Source organism: Octopus sinensis, linkage group LG16, assembly GCF_006345805.1.
Source record: "Octopus sinensis linkage group LG16, ASM634580v1, whole genome shotgun sequence".
NCBI lineage: Eukaryota > Metazoa > Mollusca > Cephalopoda > Octopoda > Octopodidae > Octopus > Octopus sinensis.
In genome coordinates this window covers 3,478,928-3,496,057 of record NC_043012.1, presented here as the reverse complement: position 1 = coordinate 3,496,057, position 17,130 = coordinate 3,478,928, and the positions used below count along the sequence as shown (strand labels likewise).

The 17,130-nt window shown below is 34.3% G+C and overlaps 1 long non-coding RNA gene across 1 annotated transcript; it reads left to right on the top strand.

Annotated features, from left to right (window-relative positions):
* The first annotated feature begins 3,485 nt into the window (after window positions 1-3,485).
* On the top strand, window positions 3,486-10,316 carry LOC115220386. Its single transcript, XR_003882521.2, has 3 exons — window positions 3,486-3,669; window positions 6,542-6,606; window positions 8,182-10,316. It is a non-coding gene; the product is annotated as an uncharacterized LOC115220386 (long non-coding RNA).
* The last annotated feature ends 6,814 nt before the right edge of the window (window positions 10,317-17,130 follow it).

Genomic DNA, 17,130 nt, shown 5'->3' with positions numbered 1-17,130 from the left:
GGTAGACTGAAATTATATATATATACACACGCACACACACACAAATACATACATGTGTGTGTGTGTATGTGTCTCTGTGTTTGTTCCACATGACTGTTTGACAACCACTGTTGGTGTGATTATGCCTCTGTAACTTTGCAGTTTGGCAAAAGAGACCAATAGAATAAGCACCAGGATTAAAAAACTAATACAAAGTGTGATTGATGCATTCAATTAGAATTCTTCGAGCTGTTGTCTCAGCATGACTGTAGTCTAAATGATTGGAACACACCCACAAACACACACTCACACTCACACACACACACATTCATTCATACACACACACATTCATTCATACATACATTCATATGAAACATTTTTAATTTTAGAAATCTATATGAAGAAATTGATCAGATAATGCAGAATGTGAAATTGTTTTATCACTGTGATACTTTGACCAGTGAGTAATGTCTATGATATTCAGAATGGATAACCAATATATTTTATTATGAAGGAACCTTGATGCAGATAAGTTTGTACGTAATGAAGCTTAGATAACATTTGAAGGTTATTTCTGATTTTTTTTTTATTTTAAAGGCTTGTTATGCATCTAAAATTTTGAGGGTGTGGCTTTGCAAGCCTGTGGTTTGGGATTCAGTCCCAGTACATGGCACCTTGAGTAAGCGTCTTCTACACCAGCCCAACCAACACCTTATGAATGAATTTGGCAGATGGAAACTGCATGGAAGCCCAAGATGTGTGTGTGTGTGTGTGTATGTTGTAGTGGGAATGCAGAAACAGTATCATGGGTAAACAAAACATTTAGATCCAGTGTCATGCATGTTTGTTTATGTCCCTGTAAATTAATAGTTCAGCAAAAATGTGAACAGAATAAATACTAGTACTCAAAAATTATTGTGCCCAATTTGTTCACCTAAACCCTTCAAGGCAGTGACCCAGCATGGCTATTGTAACTATCTGTATAGTACTATCTATTAGATATCTACATAGAACTGTCTATAAGATATAGTACTATCTATAAATGTACAATTATCTACATATCTGACTATCTATGTATTTGTCTATGTATCTATCTGATTATCTAAGCATCAGGCAATGGATTAGCAGAACCATGTGATTGATTGACTAAGCCTTGATGTATTTGTTCTGACTTACCTTGTTTTATGTTCAAACCCCACTGAGGTCAGATTTGGTTCTCATCCTTCCCAAGGCTGATAAAACAACAGCCAGGGCAGTAGAATGCCTTGCAATACGGGTTGTCACTTAAGTATGCAGTCTACATGGCCATTTACACTTTAGCATGTGGTCTACCCGACCATTTGTACTTTAGTGTGTCATCTAACTATACCCTAACTCCTAACCCTAACCCAGATCAGGTTGTTTCACAGCATAAACTACAGATATTCCAGTAGACTGCATGTTAAAGTAGCACGGAATATTATTTTCTACTCTAGACACAAGGCCCAAAATTTTGGGGGAGGGGGCCAGTCGATTAGATTGACCCCAATATGCAACTAGTGCTTAATTTATCGACCCTGAAAGGATAAAAGGCAAAGTTTACCACGGCAGAATTTGAACTCAGAACGTAAAGACAGACAAAATACCTATTTCTTTACTACCCACAAGGGGCTAAACACAGAGGGGACAAACAAGGACAGACATAGGTATTAAGTCGATTACATCGACCCCAGTGCATAACTGGTACTTAATTTATCGACCCCGAAAGGATGAAAGGCAAAGTCGACCTCGGCGGAATTTGAACTCACAACGTAACGCAGACGAAATACCGCTAAGCATTTTGCCCGGCGTGCTAACGTTTCTGCCAGCTCGCTACCTTAAAGTAACACCCAATATTGTTTGAGTTCTTTATGTTCTTTGTTCAAATCTCACTGAAATCAGCCTTCCCGTTCATACTTCCCAAGTTCATGACATAAGATACTAGTATGGGATACTGGATTGTTAGAATTGTTAAAACATCAGACTAAATACTTGGTAGAATTTGTACCAGATCTTTATATTCTGAGTTTTACTTCAACAACGCTAGTATCCAAGCTATTTCATCCTCTGCGCTTTTTATTTTGGATAACATTGGTGACATTAAGAGGGAAGACCTGCTGCATGCCCAAGCATGTAACCTGGTAAGGAACTTTCCAGATGCAAATTTATGGTTTCACATGATCAGATGTCTTAAATAATGTATGTGCATATGTATCTTTTATCTTTTTTACTTCTTTCAGTCATTAGTCAGCAACATTGCCTTGAAATAATTTTAGTTGAATAAATCAACCCCAGTACACACACACATATATACATATATATATGATAGGCTTCTGTTCAGTTTCTGCCTACCAAATCCACTCACAAGACTTTGGACAGCTTGAGGTTATAATAGAAGACACTTGCCCAAGGTGCCATGCAGTAGAACTGAACCCAGTACCGTGTGATTGGGAAGCAAACTTCTTACGGCGTATATTCATCTCTAAAAATCAATTTTAGGTTGCTATTTTAAAGAAATTTAAAAATAACAACAGAGTATTTTCTCATGGGAAGATCAATACTAAGAGTCAAATTTGTTATGAAGTTCATATTGACTGTAACTATAAGCTTTGCCTAATGGCCTACTTGAATAGCCAGATAGGATGACTGATTTTAAAATCCTCAGACAGCCAGATCTTAACAACTCCTTTACATGTGGTTGCACTGAAACCCTGTCAAACTTATGTTTGAAGGTTATGTATTCAGTGGTTGTGGTGATTGGATTCAGTCGAATATGAATTTAGGTTTATTTGAAGCTTGGAGTAACTTACTTTGTGATTCTACGTTGTAATATATATATATAATATATAATGATAGATAGATAGACAGTCAGATAGATAGGTAGATAGATGGATAGATAGACAGACAGATAGGTTGATAGAAATATAGATAGATAGATAGATAGATAGATAGATAGATAGATAGATAGATAGATAGATAGATAGATAGACAGATAGATAGATAGACAGATAGATAGATAGACAGATAGGTAGATAGACAGGTAGGTAGGTAGATAGATAGATAGATAGATAGACAGGTAGGTAGGTAGATAGATAGACTGATAGATAGATTAGAAGTAAAGCTAAGAATATCGCTTTAAAAAAATCTTTCCAATATTTCTTTGCCAAGCTGACCTACTTGAAACTTTAATTTTTTCTCCTCACAAATCAAGGATATTAACTATTTCACTGTAAAAATAGCCTCATAAGCTATCAGACAAAAAGACCAAAGAATATTAATACGTCACGTCACACGTGAATGAATGCTGGCATTCAACGTGAAACATTAAAAATGGGTGCGGGTATAAGTATTGTACATATAGTGCGAGTAGGTGTATTGAAATATACATATAATACATAGATACACCTGCTCACACACACACACACATGTATGTATGACATATATACATACATACATACGCATTCTTTATCACGTGATGCCGTCACGAGTTATCGTTCTTGATATTTTTTCTTTTCTGCTTCATAATTTATTTATTTTTTTACATCACGTTTCTTGTTATTCTTCGATGTCTTCCAAGAAAGTCGTCTCGTGTGTAACATCTTGTCGTTCGGAAAGCTTTATACGTCTTCCTCTTAACGGATCCTGTTGACACACAACACAGTAACAGCTCCTGTAAGTTGATTTACTCTTTTTTTGTTTATAATTTCCTTTTTTCCAATATCCAATATCGGTTTTAATTTATTTCTGATTTTTTTTGACAAGCTACCACCTGTCCAGGTATGTTTAGTCATTATATATTTTTAAGTGTTTTAATTTTTATTGTTCTTTCTAATTCTAAGTATTTCAGTATTAACTTGTAGCTCTTTCAAGTATAACTATGTTTACTAAGAAGAAAATATTTAATTTATTTTTGGAGTTGTATGGGTTTTAATCAGTCTTTTTCAAAAATCTATTTCCGTGTCTACCGTAACTTGGAGTTGTTATTTTTCTTACATTGACATATGTCTTCTTAAAAGAATGATCGAATTATCGACCTAAACCGAACGATTACTATTGGGAATTAAAATTTGTTTTGCCTGATTGTCAATTTATACTTTGTATTGTCTTCGCGCACTTGACATTCCTCAACATGGCTGGGTTTTTCCTCGATAGATTCACTTTCACATCTTTTATTTTTGATCTTTCCGTAAGATTGCCAATATATATATATATATATATATATGTGTGTGTGTGTGTGTGTATATATATATACATAGTTTTATTTAACTAAAGGTATTCCAGTGATGGCCACCTCGTTTACTTTGGATGTGGTGGTCTTTAAGATTATTCTATCTAATGTGTACCAGTCTTTATTTTAATGTGATGGAGTTTGATTTAGGCGAAATTTGGTTGCAATTTTTAGCAGGTCGAGTGATTACATAGATGCTGTTTCTCAATCCTAGCTCTTGACCATGTTAACTAGTCCCTTTTCTGGACCCAGTCTAGCCACCAGCCGCGCGCTATTTTCATATCTCTCTATAGTAGTTATTGGAATTAGTGAGACATAATCCTCTAGGTCGTCGTCGTGTTGCCGGCTTCGTAAGTCTATACGAAGAAGTAACACCCTATATTCTCTTTTGACTTTTTTTCTCGTCTTTTATGACAATCCTTGTCTTGTTTTCTATTATAATTCATTCACATCTAGGATACTCTACCTTACAAGAATATTAAATTGATCCCCAATACTTAGTTGAATAGAATTTTATTTTAACGACACCGGAAAACAAAACTTGGTTCAATGGTATTTGAACTCTCAAGGTAAAGGGCTGTAAAAAAAAAATTGCATTTTATCCAACCTTCTAATGAAAATCCAAAGCTTAGCTGATGCATTCCTTTGCAGAATTCTTTTCACTTAATACCGATTAACAATGGTTGCTATTTTTAACCGTTCAATAAGCCCCTTGTTAGCTCACATTTTATGTATATGGTACTGTGGTATGTAGTAAATTCTCAGTTCATTGTTTCTCATTTACCCCACAAAGTTGTTTTGGAAATGCATGAATGTCATAACAGCACAGATATTATAAAATTATTTTTCGTCAATGACACTTGTTTTAAAAATTCCTGAAATATAGTTCTTAAGAAACAGTGGTGAATGTATCAACAAGCAGAGACAACATTGTTCAGATCCAGAAAAAGACCACCTCTCTGATCAGTTTGTGTTGTACTACAAAGCTATTTGCAACCTGCACGCAGGGACTACAGCTCTCATCCTTCGCTCAGGTGCATCTGTTTCACACTCAAACATTTTACATTAAAATACACTGAAAATGAGTCCCTCACTAACACATAACCAGTGCCATCTTAAAGGAAGGACATGCTCAGGGATCCCACGAGTCTCCAGGCTGAATTCTAATCTAAATATGTTTGTACTCCAATGCATTGTTTCCTAAATACTGTTGAGACCACTCTGATAACAACTGCTGCCCCACAGATGGAATGTATTGTTTGTGTCCCTCATACAAACAACCACAGCTGCTGACCTCCTGTGAACTAGCCAGCTGTATAAGTGATGCTCCAGTTTCTCCTTTTCCCCTCCTCTCATCATATTTGAGATCTCTAACTCACTAGCACTTTACTCAGTCCTCTTTTCCTCTGAACTGTATTCCTCTTGAATTCCCACTTCTCCCTAGGTTCACAACTCTAGATATTCTGGTATGATTTGAGAGAGATTTGACTACAAATTCTAGCAGGTTGAGTGACCCAGAGGCTTCCTTGTGCATTTTCTTTAGAGGTATCAACTTACAAATGTTCATACTGAACAATAATCTCATTGGCACTGCATTTTAAAAATACTTAATTTGAAGTGTTTGATGCATCTGAGCAGAACATACGAAATGTATTGCAGTATTTAGCATTGTACTTCTATCTACATCCGGGATCAACAACTTCTCATCCTTGTAATGCTACACTTAGATGGAGCAGTGGGGGTCATATTTGCCCATAGTCCACATATATATTACATAATCTTACATATAAAAATGTCCCCTTGTATCTCCCTCCCATTGTCATCACTGGTAATATGTATGTGCAACAAAGGACACGCTGAATAGCCTTCAACAACCCACAAATGCATTAGATTTTAAACATGTTTAGAAAAGGTCTGCGTCCCATAGAGAAAATCTCAATGGTTACATGTGGGCCATGTGTCGTCAACCTCTGTTCTACATCATCAACTCAAAGCCTGCTACAGTTGGCTTCATCTTTTGTCTGCAGGTTTGATAGAGCAAGTAACAATGATACACTTGTGATATCTAGTTGCAGTCTTTACATTTTTGTATTCTAAGTTCAAATCTCAGTGTTGACTTTGCCTTCTGGGACAATGATACCAGTCTCATGAACTCCCTTCCTCCAAATCTTGAACCCTAACATAATTAAGAATCAAGACTAGAGTGGGATTTGGTTCAAATAACAACAGATTCTTATCTTCTTCCATAAGTAAAATAACACGGTATTTCAAAATTAATGTCCTATAATTTCTTATATGTCTTTATTTTATTTACAGATTTTGATACACTTTCAAAACAAAGGAAAATTCTGTTCAGAAAATCTGGAAGAAAAGTTTATTTGGTAAATAAAAATGAATATATAAAATTTTTTTCTCTCTAGAATCTAATTTTTAAGCTAAAGAGTTTACATTTTTTTAGCTTGAAAACACTCTTGGTCTTAATATACAAACTTCATGTTTTAGAGTGGTCTACATTAAAATCTTCTGTCAGAATTTTATGTTAACTTATGTTTCTAATATTAGGCTTATGACTGTGGCCATGCTGGGGCACTGCCTTGAAGAACTTTTTCTCCCTTTTTTTTTTAGTTGAACGAATTGACACCAGATTTTTGTTTTAAGTCTGGTACTTATTTTATTGGTGTCATTTACTGAACCACTAAGCTGCGGGTACATAAACACACCAACACCAATTGTCAAGTGGCAGTGGGAACAAACACTGACACATATACACCACACATACATATATATATATATATGTACACGACCTTCTTTTCAGTTTCTGTTTACCAAATCCACTCACAAGGCTTTGGTCGGCTTGAGACTATTGTAGAAGACACTTGCCCAAGGTGCCACACTGTGGGATTGAGCCTGGAACCCTGTAATTGGGAAGCAGACTCCTCACACATCCACAAACTCAAATATGATGTCTTCAATATAGCATTTTTTAAAGAAAAGCTCTGCTCCCCACTCTCTCTCTGTATATATCCTTAAAAATGTTTTAGCCCGAAGGCCGCGGCCATGCTGGAGCACCACCGCTGTGAAACAGTCGTACTGCATCACCTCTGGATATCCTGTTGCTTATTTTGAAGTTGTACGGATAACACCGCACTCATTTTTGGTGCTTTTTAAATGTAGAAACATCAGTTAGTTACACCATCATCCTCATTTAACGTCCAGTTTCCATGCTGGCACAGGTTGGATGGTTTAACATGGAGCTGACCACCTGGGTTGCTGTCCAGATTGTAATTGTCTGTTGTGGCATGGTTTCTATGGCTGGATGCCTTTCCTAATACCAACCGTTTTATAGAGGGTGCTGCATTTATGCTGCACTGCCATAAGTGCATTTCATGTAACACCAGCGTCTGTGAAGGTCAAGCCTGTATGTATAGAAGAAAGCAATTTTACTTAGCTTGGCATATCTTCTCAAGTACAGCAAAACGCTACAACTACCGGTCCCTTGTCATTTCCTCAGTGAAGCCCAGCATCTAAAGATCCTTTCCCACCACTTTGTCCCACATCTTCCTGGGTCTACCCCCTCCACAGATTCTCTCTGCTATTAGAGCTCAGCACTTCTTTTTGCAGCTGTCCTCATCCATATGCATCACATGACCAAACCAGTGCAACCTTCCCCCTTGCATACAATATCTGATACTTTTTATACCCAATTTTCCTCTTAAATCATTTACACTCTGTCATGCATGCACACTACGTTGAGTTTTGGACCAGCATTTTATGTATGCATAGCATTAGTTATATTGATATAGCTTCAGGAATGCTTGTTAGTTAATTTTTCAAGTTATCACATTTGATGAGGATTTCAGAAAAACTATTTATGTTAGAAATGACTTTGACAATGTATCATTCAAGAAATGTGAGCTTCACTTTCTACAGTATTATCCATTTCTTTATTTTTGTAGGATTGACTTCTGAACTAATATTGTATAAGAAATACATATATATAGTTATATATATATATATATGTCTGGAGAAAATTGCTACGTGTGTTCTTCCCAAATGGCTAATCCTGCTGATCTGAATATGGCTGTTGACCCAGATAATTCTGGAAGTAGTTCAGAATCTAGTCCAGATGTCAACATATATGACCACTGTGGACAGATTCTCCGGCTCCTGGGCGACAGTTTTTATTGGATGACATGTGGTAGAAAACTTCAGTTGATTGCCGACAAATTTTATTGTGTACAGATATTACTTCGCCTAACATTGCAAGATGCCATGCCCTATTCACCCATTTAACCATGGCTGTGAAATTTTTTTTAAAAGTTGACTGTTAGGGCACTTACGGTTTTTTGTTTTTTTGGGGGGATGTGGGGGGTTTTCAATTTTTAAAAACAAATTTCTTTTTAATATTTTATCATTTCAGTGTGAGAGTATCTTTCTCTGAGATGTTCTTCTGTTTTTAATACATAAGTATTTATGTTCACTTAAAATTGATTTAAGAAAAAATTTCTGATACCCTTTCATTGGGGATTTGTGCTTTTTTTTTCCTTTTTTTTTCTTTTTTGTTTTTTAATGAAAATATTCTTAATAGTGATATTCACTATTTAAAGTATGTAAATGTGTAGCTCATCACCTATTTAATCTCACTTTAATATTTTTGCCTCTATCAAGGTGGCAAGCTGGTAGAATCACACACCAGGCAGAATGCTTAACAGCATTTTGTCCAGCTTTACATTCGGAATCCAAATTTCACCAGGGTCAACTTTGCCTTTCATCCTTTCGGGGTCGATAAAATAAGTACCAGTTGAGTATTGGGAGTCGATGTAATCGACTTAGCCCCTCCTCCAAAATTGCTGGCCTTGTGCCAAAATTTTAAACCAATATTGTTACCTCTTTCTACTACCCTGCTTGCTGGTAGATTATTATTATTTTAATTGAAACAACTATATTTTGAGTGTAGACTCAATAAAATTCCATATATGGTAAAGAAATTACAAAAATGTATGAAAGATATGTAAACTAAGGTCATTTAATATTATCATTCATAAATTTACATGTAACATCTTTTCTGTGTGAAGGCTTCTGCCTCTAATTGTTATGCACAATGGCTCTGCCACTAAAATTGTTACTAATGAGATTGTTGGTTAAATTAGTTTAAGATGCTTCTACACAATAGCTGAAAAGCATTGCCTTGTCAAATTGTTTTTAAGGGCAATTTTGTTGATGAAATATTGTATCCTGTGAATATTTGATTAACAGGAGAAATCATACGCAATGCTAATTTATTAAACCTTTTCTATTTTACTGTCCTGTGATATCTCTAATTTATTATATGTATTTATTTTTAGTAATGCTTTTTTTCAATTTTTTTTTTTTAAGTATTTCAATTCTGAGCTGCTGCTAACCTTCACATAAAATGATTTTATCTTGCACCAGTAGACTGTTTACATTTTTGCAGCAGTTCAAGGTTCGCCACCCCTTCCCCCAAAGAATACCATATACTTGGTATGAAAGCTTTCAGTAATAAGTTATAGTGTCCCTTCCCGAAACACTTCTAGCAAAACTAAAATAGTCCCTGCTGCCTCTGAACAGAATATTCCCCATCCACCCCACTGACCTTAACTGCTTTTCTCTCCCCCCCCCCCCACCCACTCTGTCTCTTTAAAGCTCTTACTAAATCATATTAGTCAGTCTTCCTTTTCCGTAACTAATTTTTTTTTTTTATCTTTAAAATATTTATTAAAACCGCTTCTATTGGTCATTTTATCATTTTAAAATATATGAGATGTACTTGTTTATTACCTTGACAGTGTTTACCGTTTTAAAAAATTAAATTAGAAAATTGGACAAAACAGAGAACAGAATTGAAAAATTAAAAAGAAAGAGAAAAAAGAGAAACCCAAACAATTCACTGCTTTGGGTTGAAAAGTTGGGCATGCTGGGAAACCTCTCTAATGGCTATTGAGGCCAGCATGTTTGTAGCGTTGCCACGGGTGATGGCGAGGCTGATGCACTGGAACATATTTTCCCATGTGTTTTTTACAAACACTGATCTCACCAACTTCACTGTCATTGTTGTTCTTCTAACTAGGAACAAAAAGGAAACACAAGTATTGATTGTCCCCTACTCATATAGATTACTCTAACCAACGAACCAACCAAGCACCAACACTCTCACTGAAAAGAATTGAGTCACTGGGCTTGTCATACAGTGTAATTCTCATGGCCAAGCAATGCTTGGAGTGGACTAGTGCTCTAGCCTACTATGAGCTTTGCATTGTGTGTTGCCTTAAAGTGGTTATCTAGCCGAAATTACAAACTAGTCTAACTTCATTATAGAGTGGTTGACATTAAGAATATTCAACCAGTAAATATTTACTCTACCAGCCCTAGTTTCTCCCAAATATATTATGAAAATAACAAATACAAGCCACATATTTCATATTCGTTTTTTGCATCTTTGTCTGGATGAGACAGCAGGCTGAAATGTTTTAGTGGTGTTCCATGTCTAAAAGCATATCCTAAATACTTTTTTTTTTTGTTATTATTTATTGTTCTTATCATTAGGGCAGTGAAAAGCAGCGAGCTAGCAGAAATGTTAGCATGCCAAGCAAAATGCTTAGCAGTATTGTTTATCTTTATGTTCTGAGTTCAAATTCTGCTGAGGTCAACTTTGCCTTCCATCCTCTAGGAGTTGATGAAATAAATACCAGTCGAACATTGGGGTCAATATAATTGACTTATCTTGTCCCCTGAAAATGCTGGTCCTGTGCCAAAATTTGAAATCCTTATTATTAGGGCATTGAGTTTGCAGAATCATTAGAGCATCAGAAAAATGGTTCTGGTCTTTTAGGTTCTGTCTTCAAGTCTTACTTTAGTTAACTTTACCTTTCAACTGTCCAAGGTTGAAAAAATAAAGCACTAGTCAAATACTGAGGTTGATCTGATCAACTAACCCCTCCCCTCAAAATTGATGGCCTTATGCCTACATCAGAAACTACTATTGCCAGTGTGGGAGACTGACAGAGCCATTAAATACCTAGCAGTATTTGTTCTAGCTCTTTACATTCAGAGTTCAAATCCCACAAAGGTCAGCTGTTTCTCTCCTCTTAAAAATTGATGGTCTTGTCCCTAAATTAGAAATATTTGTTATAACCAATGGTAAGGGTTAGCAATGGCCAAATTGGTTAGTGTGTCCAAGAAACACTTCTTTGCAGTATTTAGCTAATGTCTCTTCATGTTCCCAGTTCAACCCCAGTCAATAAAATAAGCATCATTTAAGTATTGATTTTTTTTTGTTGTTGTCTAAAGCTGTCCCAAAATTTGAGATCCAGTGTCTGTGTTAGAAATCATAATTATAATCATAATTTTGTTTGACCCTTGTATTTATCTTGTTCACAACAACAAAAAGAAAAAAAAATTTTTAACTCTCCAAAACATGTGTAGCTTAATTTGGATTAATTCTGAGATTATATTTCAACAGCTTTTTACCACAGCCAAATACGACATGTTTATGCCTGTCTTTTTTACATTCTAAGAAGTTTGGAAGATATGTTAATTGTTCATCTGTCAAAACTTTTCAAGTATTAACATAGGGCACAGGCATGGCTGTGTGGTTAGTAACTTTGCTTTGCAACTGCATCAGCACTTTTAGACAACTGCCTTCTGACATAACCTTGAGAGTGATCTCTGGTTGACAGAAAGTTGTATCGAATCATTTTAATCCGTCTTTTGGTGTTAACGCCACCACCTGACCCGTGGGCATTCACTGTGTTGTAAGCATTTGGGTCAGGTTTTCACTTCAAGGAAAACTTTTCTATTTACTCCTCTGATTGTCATTAATAAAAAAAAAAGACAAATAAATAAATAATAAAAAAAATTTTAATGCTAAAGAATATAAGAACCCCCCCCCCCAATTCACTTGGAAGTTTTTGTTATTTTTAAAAGAGCAGCCAAAAAATAATGACTCAGAACAATATCTTATTGGTTCAAAATCCTTTTAAGGCTGAAAAAACAATATGCATTTTTTTTTCTTTATGCATCCGGTTTGTGTTAAAGTACCATATACAAACGATCCCACCCTATCATTGTATGAAAGTATTTGTAAGATGGGAATTCTTGTCACCTCATTTTTCTTTACATGTTCCTATCTGTTATTTGCTGCTGTATCAAACTGACTTCATGAAAACAAATTTTATAAATAAACAATTAAAAAACACTCTTGTTTTTTCTTTTCTATTTTTGTGATATGTGATAGAATAAATGTTATGTTGTGATATTTTGTTCTCGATACAGATGCAGGTATTAGGAAAAAAAGAAACCTATTTTGACATTAAATGTTATTTCTTGCTAGACAAGCCATGTTTGCCTAACGACAGTGTAATGTTTGTGAGTAACACACCATTCTACAAATTTGTTGATAGTGTTTAGGTGTGTGTGTGCACATATATATATATATATATAAAGGCGGCGAGCTGGCAGAAACGTTAGCATGCCGGGCGAAATGTGTGGCTGTTTTTCGTCTGCCGCTACATTCTGAGTTCAAATTCCGCCGAGGTCGACTTTACCTTTCATCTTTTCAGGGTCGATAAATTAAGTACCAGTTGCGCACTGGGGGTCGATGTAATCGACTTGATCCCTTTGTCTGTCCTTGTTTGTCCTCTCTGTGTTTAGCCCCTTGTGAGTAGTAAAGATATATATATATATTAGAGAGAGAGAGGTTGCAAAAATATGTATATATATATATATATATATATATATATTTTTTTTGTTGTTATTATAAACACTGCTTTTTTTCAGAAAACAAAAAAATAATAGTTTCACCATTCCATTTCTTTTCCCATTAGCAACAGTTTCAGTGAAGTAATAATACTTTGTTGGGTGCATAAAATCGTAACTCCATGCATTTATGATATTTTCAGTCAGAAATATTTTTATAAAACTGTTGTATGTGGGGCTTACTACACTTTTGAAAAATGCTAAACCGTTGTACTACACTTCGACAATTTTAATCTGAAGCAGCTGGAGATACGATAGTTTGACCAAAAGAACCGGCTATTGCACGCAAAATTAAATATTGGAAAAAAATGCATTTGGACATACAACAGTTTAACATAATAGCAATGATATATATTAAACAAAATGGGTTGCTTATAAGGAATTAAACGACTTAAAGACAAATTAATAGAGGTCACTAAAGTGACCGAGAGTACTAATTAGTACCAGTATTGCTAGAAATAAGAGTCAAAACAACTCATAATTAATGCCTGATAAGAGGAGGTAAGCCCTTAGCAGATATAGCCAAATCGATGATTTGGGATTTTAATACAGGGCACCTTAATCCTCATCAGTGACTCTTACCACCTATGGTTAAACTCAACTCCCTCTATCAGTCTTATAAGAATACGGTTGAAACGCATGCAGTGACTTCAAAATGGTGAAAGTATAAACTATAAAATGGGTGGCTTGTCGGCAATTAACTTAAAGGCAAATTAATAGACATCACTAAAGAGATAGAGGGTACAGGTACCTTTCAAATGTTGCTTGAGAAGACCTGTCAAGCCAAGTGAAATTGTATTTGTAGCCGATGCTGGTATCACCCGTGACGGTGGCAAGTTAGAAGCATCTTTTGAGTGTTAAGCCTCACAGAGGCAATGACGAATGACAGACTTTTGGCATTATGCTGTACTTGAGAAAAAGACCCAACATGCCAAGTAAAATTGCAGTCGTGGCAGATACTGGTGTCACAGAAATGACACCTGTGCCAGTGTCATGTAAAAGTACCCATTACACTCTTGTGGTTGGCATTAGGAAGGGCATCCAGCCATAGAAACCATGCTAAATCAGACTGGAGTCTGGTGCAGACTTCCAGTTTGCCAGCCTTGGTGAAACCTTTGACCCATGCCACCATGGACAATGAACATCAAATGATGATGATGATGACGAGGCACAGCCATGGTTATGAAGCTTACTTGCAATGATGTGGTCTAGAGTTCAGGTCCACAGTGTGGCACCTTGAGCAAGTGTCTGCTATTATAGCCTTGGATCAACCAGTATTTTGTGAGCAAATTTGATAGATGGAAATTTGAAAGCCCATTCTGTGTGTATATGTGTGTGATTTTGTGACTGCCCCCCACCAACATCACTGTTGGTTTGTTTATGTCCTTGTAACTTAGCAATTCAGCAAAAGAGACTGAGAAAATAATTACTAGTGTCAGTTTGTTCAACTAAATCATTCAGGGTAGTGCTCTAGCATGGCCACAGTCCAATGTCTGAAACAAGTAAAAGATAAAGATATATATTTATATATATATAGGTGCAGGAGTGGCTGTGTGGTAAGTAGCTTGCTTACCAACCACATGGTTCCGGGTCCAGTCCCACTGTGTGGCACCTTGGGCAAGTGTCTTCTACTATAGCCTCAAGTAAACCAAAGTGGATATGGTAGACGGAAACAGAAAGAACCCTGTCATATATGTATGTGTATATATATATATAGAGAGAGAGAGGGAGAGAGGTTGGACAAAATAATGGAAACACCGAGCATCATAGCATCGTAATTTTGAAATATCTATAAAAATCATCAAAAGCTTGTTTATTTTTATGTTTTTTTTATTTATTATTAGGCATGGCTATGTAGTAAGAAGTATGCTTTTCAGGTTCAGACCTCATGTTTGGCACCTTGAATAAATGTCTTCAACTATAGCTCCAGGTAGACCAAAGCCTTGTGAGTGGGTTTGGTAGATGGAAACTTTAAAAAAAAAAACCATTGATATCAATATGTGTGTGTTTTTTGTGTGATAGTTTGATTGCCACCACGTGTGTGTGTGTGTGTGAGTCTTCACATACACATATATATACACAAACATGCAGGAAGTAAATGAACACCTTTAATTTTCAAAATTTCTAATCAAAGCGTCTTAATATGTTTTCAGTGGTGTAGAATTTACAATGTAATTATTCTTTTTCATTCCAGGTGCCATTCTATTAAACATTTGTGAAGAGAAACCATGCCACGCACAAAAAATTCAGCAGAACTGTCAGATTTTCAAAGAGGTCGTATTGTTGGGCAATCTGAGGCTGGTCTTAGCCAGCAAAAAATTGCTGAAAATCTTCAAATTCCTCTTGCTACTGTTAATAGTATTATAGTGCAATTAAAAAGCCGCTTGCTAGATCAGCTGGTTATCAAATAAAGCTCAATATTCTTCTAACCATCGCTCATCGTCTCTTTTAAATATATAAATCTATATAAATCCAAGATTAACTTGATGTATTACTGTCCGATGATGGCTGCAAGTATTTGTGAACCTTGGAAGTCATTGGCGGAAACTTTGAAATCACTGCCAATACGATTCTTGTTATATGTACTCAATAAAAGTATGGAGTAATCCTTCAGATTAATATAAAATTGTTTTCATTATAACTGAATATAAAAACATATATATATTTATATAGATATATTTGTGTGTGTGTGCGTAAAGTAAATATTCATAGGTATATATGTATATGAATAGTCATATGTATTATATATATTTATATATCATAAATAAGATATGTATATATATAACGTATGTATTATATATAATATATAGGTATGTGTATATATATATATATATATATATTTATATATAATTAATTAAGGGTAGAAATTGATATTTATCAATTAAGACCAGTGGTCTAGCATATTAAAAAAGAATCCGAAGATTAAAATATTTATATATACCAATTAAGGACTGAACACGAAAAGTGGACAGTCAACATGCTAGATATAGACGTCAAATCGCCATTCACCACAAAAGATTATGTTCTCAGATCAAACTCAACACAAAACCATAGCAATAAACAAGTGAAAAATATACGAAATAAAATAATTACCCATGTAATAAATTAGTTTCAGCTGTTATTTTCTGCAAGGGTAATTATTTTATTTCGTATATTTTTCACTTGTTTATTGCTATGGTTTTGTGTTGAGTTTGATCTGAGAACATAATCTTTTGTGGTGAATGGCGATTTGACGTCTATATCTAGCATGTTGACTGTCCACTTTTCGTGTTCAGTCCTTAATTGGTATATTTATATATATATATATATATATATATATATATATATATATATATATATACATATATAAATTAGAAAAAAACTACCTTTTATCAATTCAAAATGAACAATTAAAATACACCATCTAGAAAATTACATATAATAGAAATATTAAAATTAAAATAACAATAAAATGCCGATGATAAAGTAAATTACAAAAAAAATAATAAAGACGTATATAATTGGTAGAATAACGACATGTGTTTCGAGGCTATATTTAAGAAATGATTATAGTAAAAAAATTAATTAATAGTAGTAGTAAAATCACTTCGATATAAATATAGCCACTCTTCAGGTTAAAAATAAACTAGAATAATAAAATAATTAATTAATAAATATACTTTAAAAAAAATATATATATATATATAATATATATATATATATATATATATATATATAAATTAGAAAAAAACTACCTTTTATCAATTCAAAATGAACAACTAAAATACACCATCTAGAAAATTACATATAATAGAAATATTAAAATTAAAATAACAATAAAATACCGATGATAAAGTAAATTACAAAAAAAATAATAAAGACGTATAATTGGTAGAATAACGACATGTGTTTCGAGGCTATATTTAAGAAATGATTATAGTAAAAAAATTAATTAATAGTAGTAGTAAAATCACTTCGATATAAATATAGCCACTCTTCAGGTTAAAAATAAACTAGAATAATAAAATAATTAATTAATTAATATACTTTATATATATATATATATATATATATATATATATATATATATATATATATATAAATATATATAAGATACTAAATATACATTAAGTGAAAACTAAAAACAATAC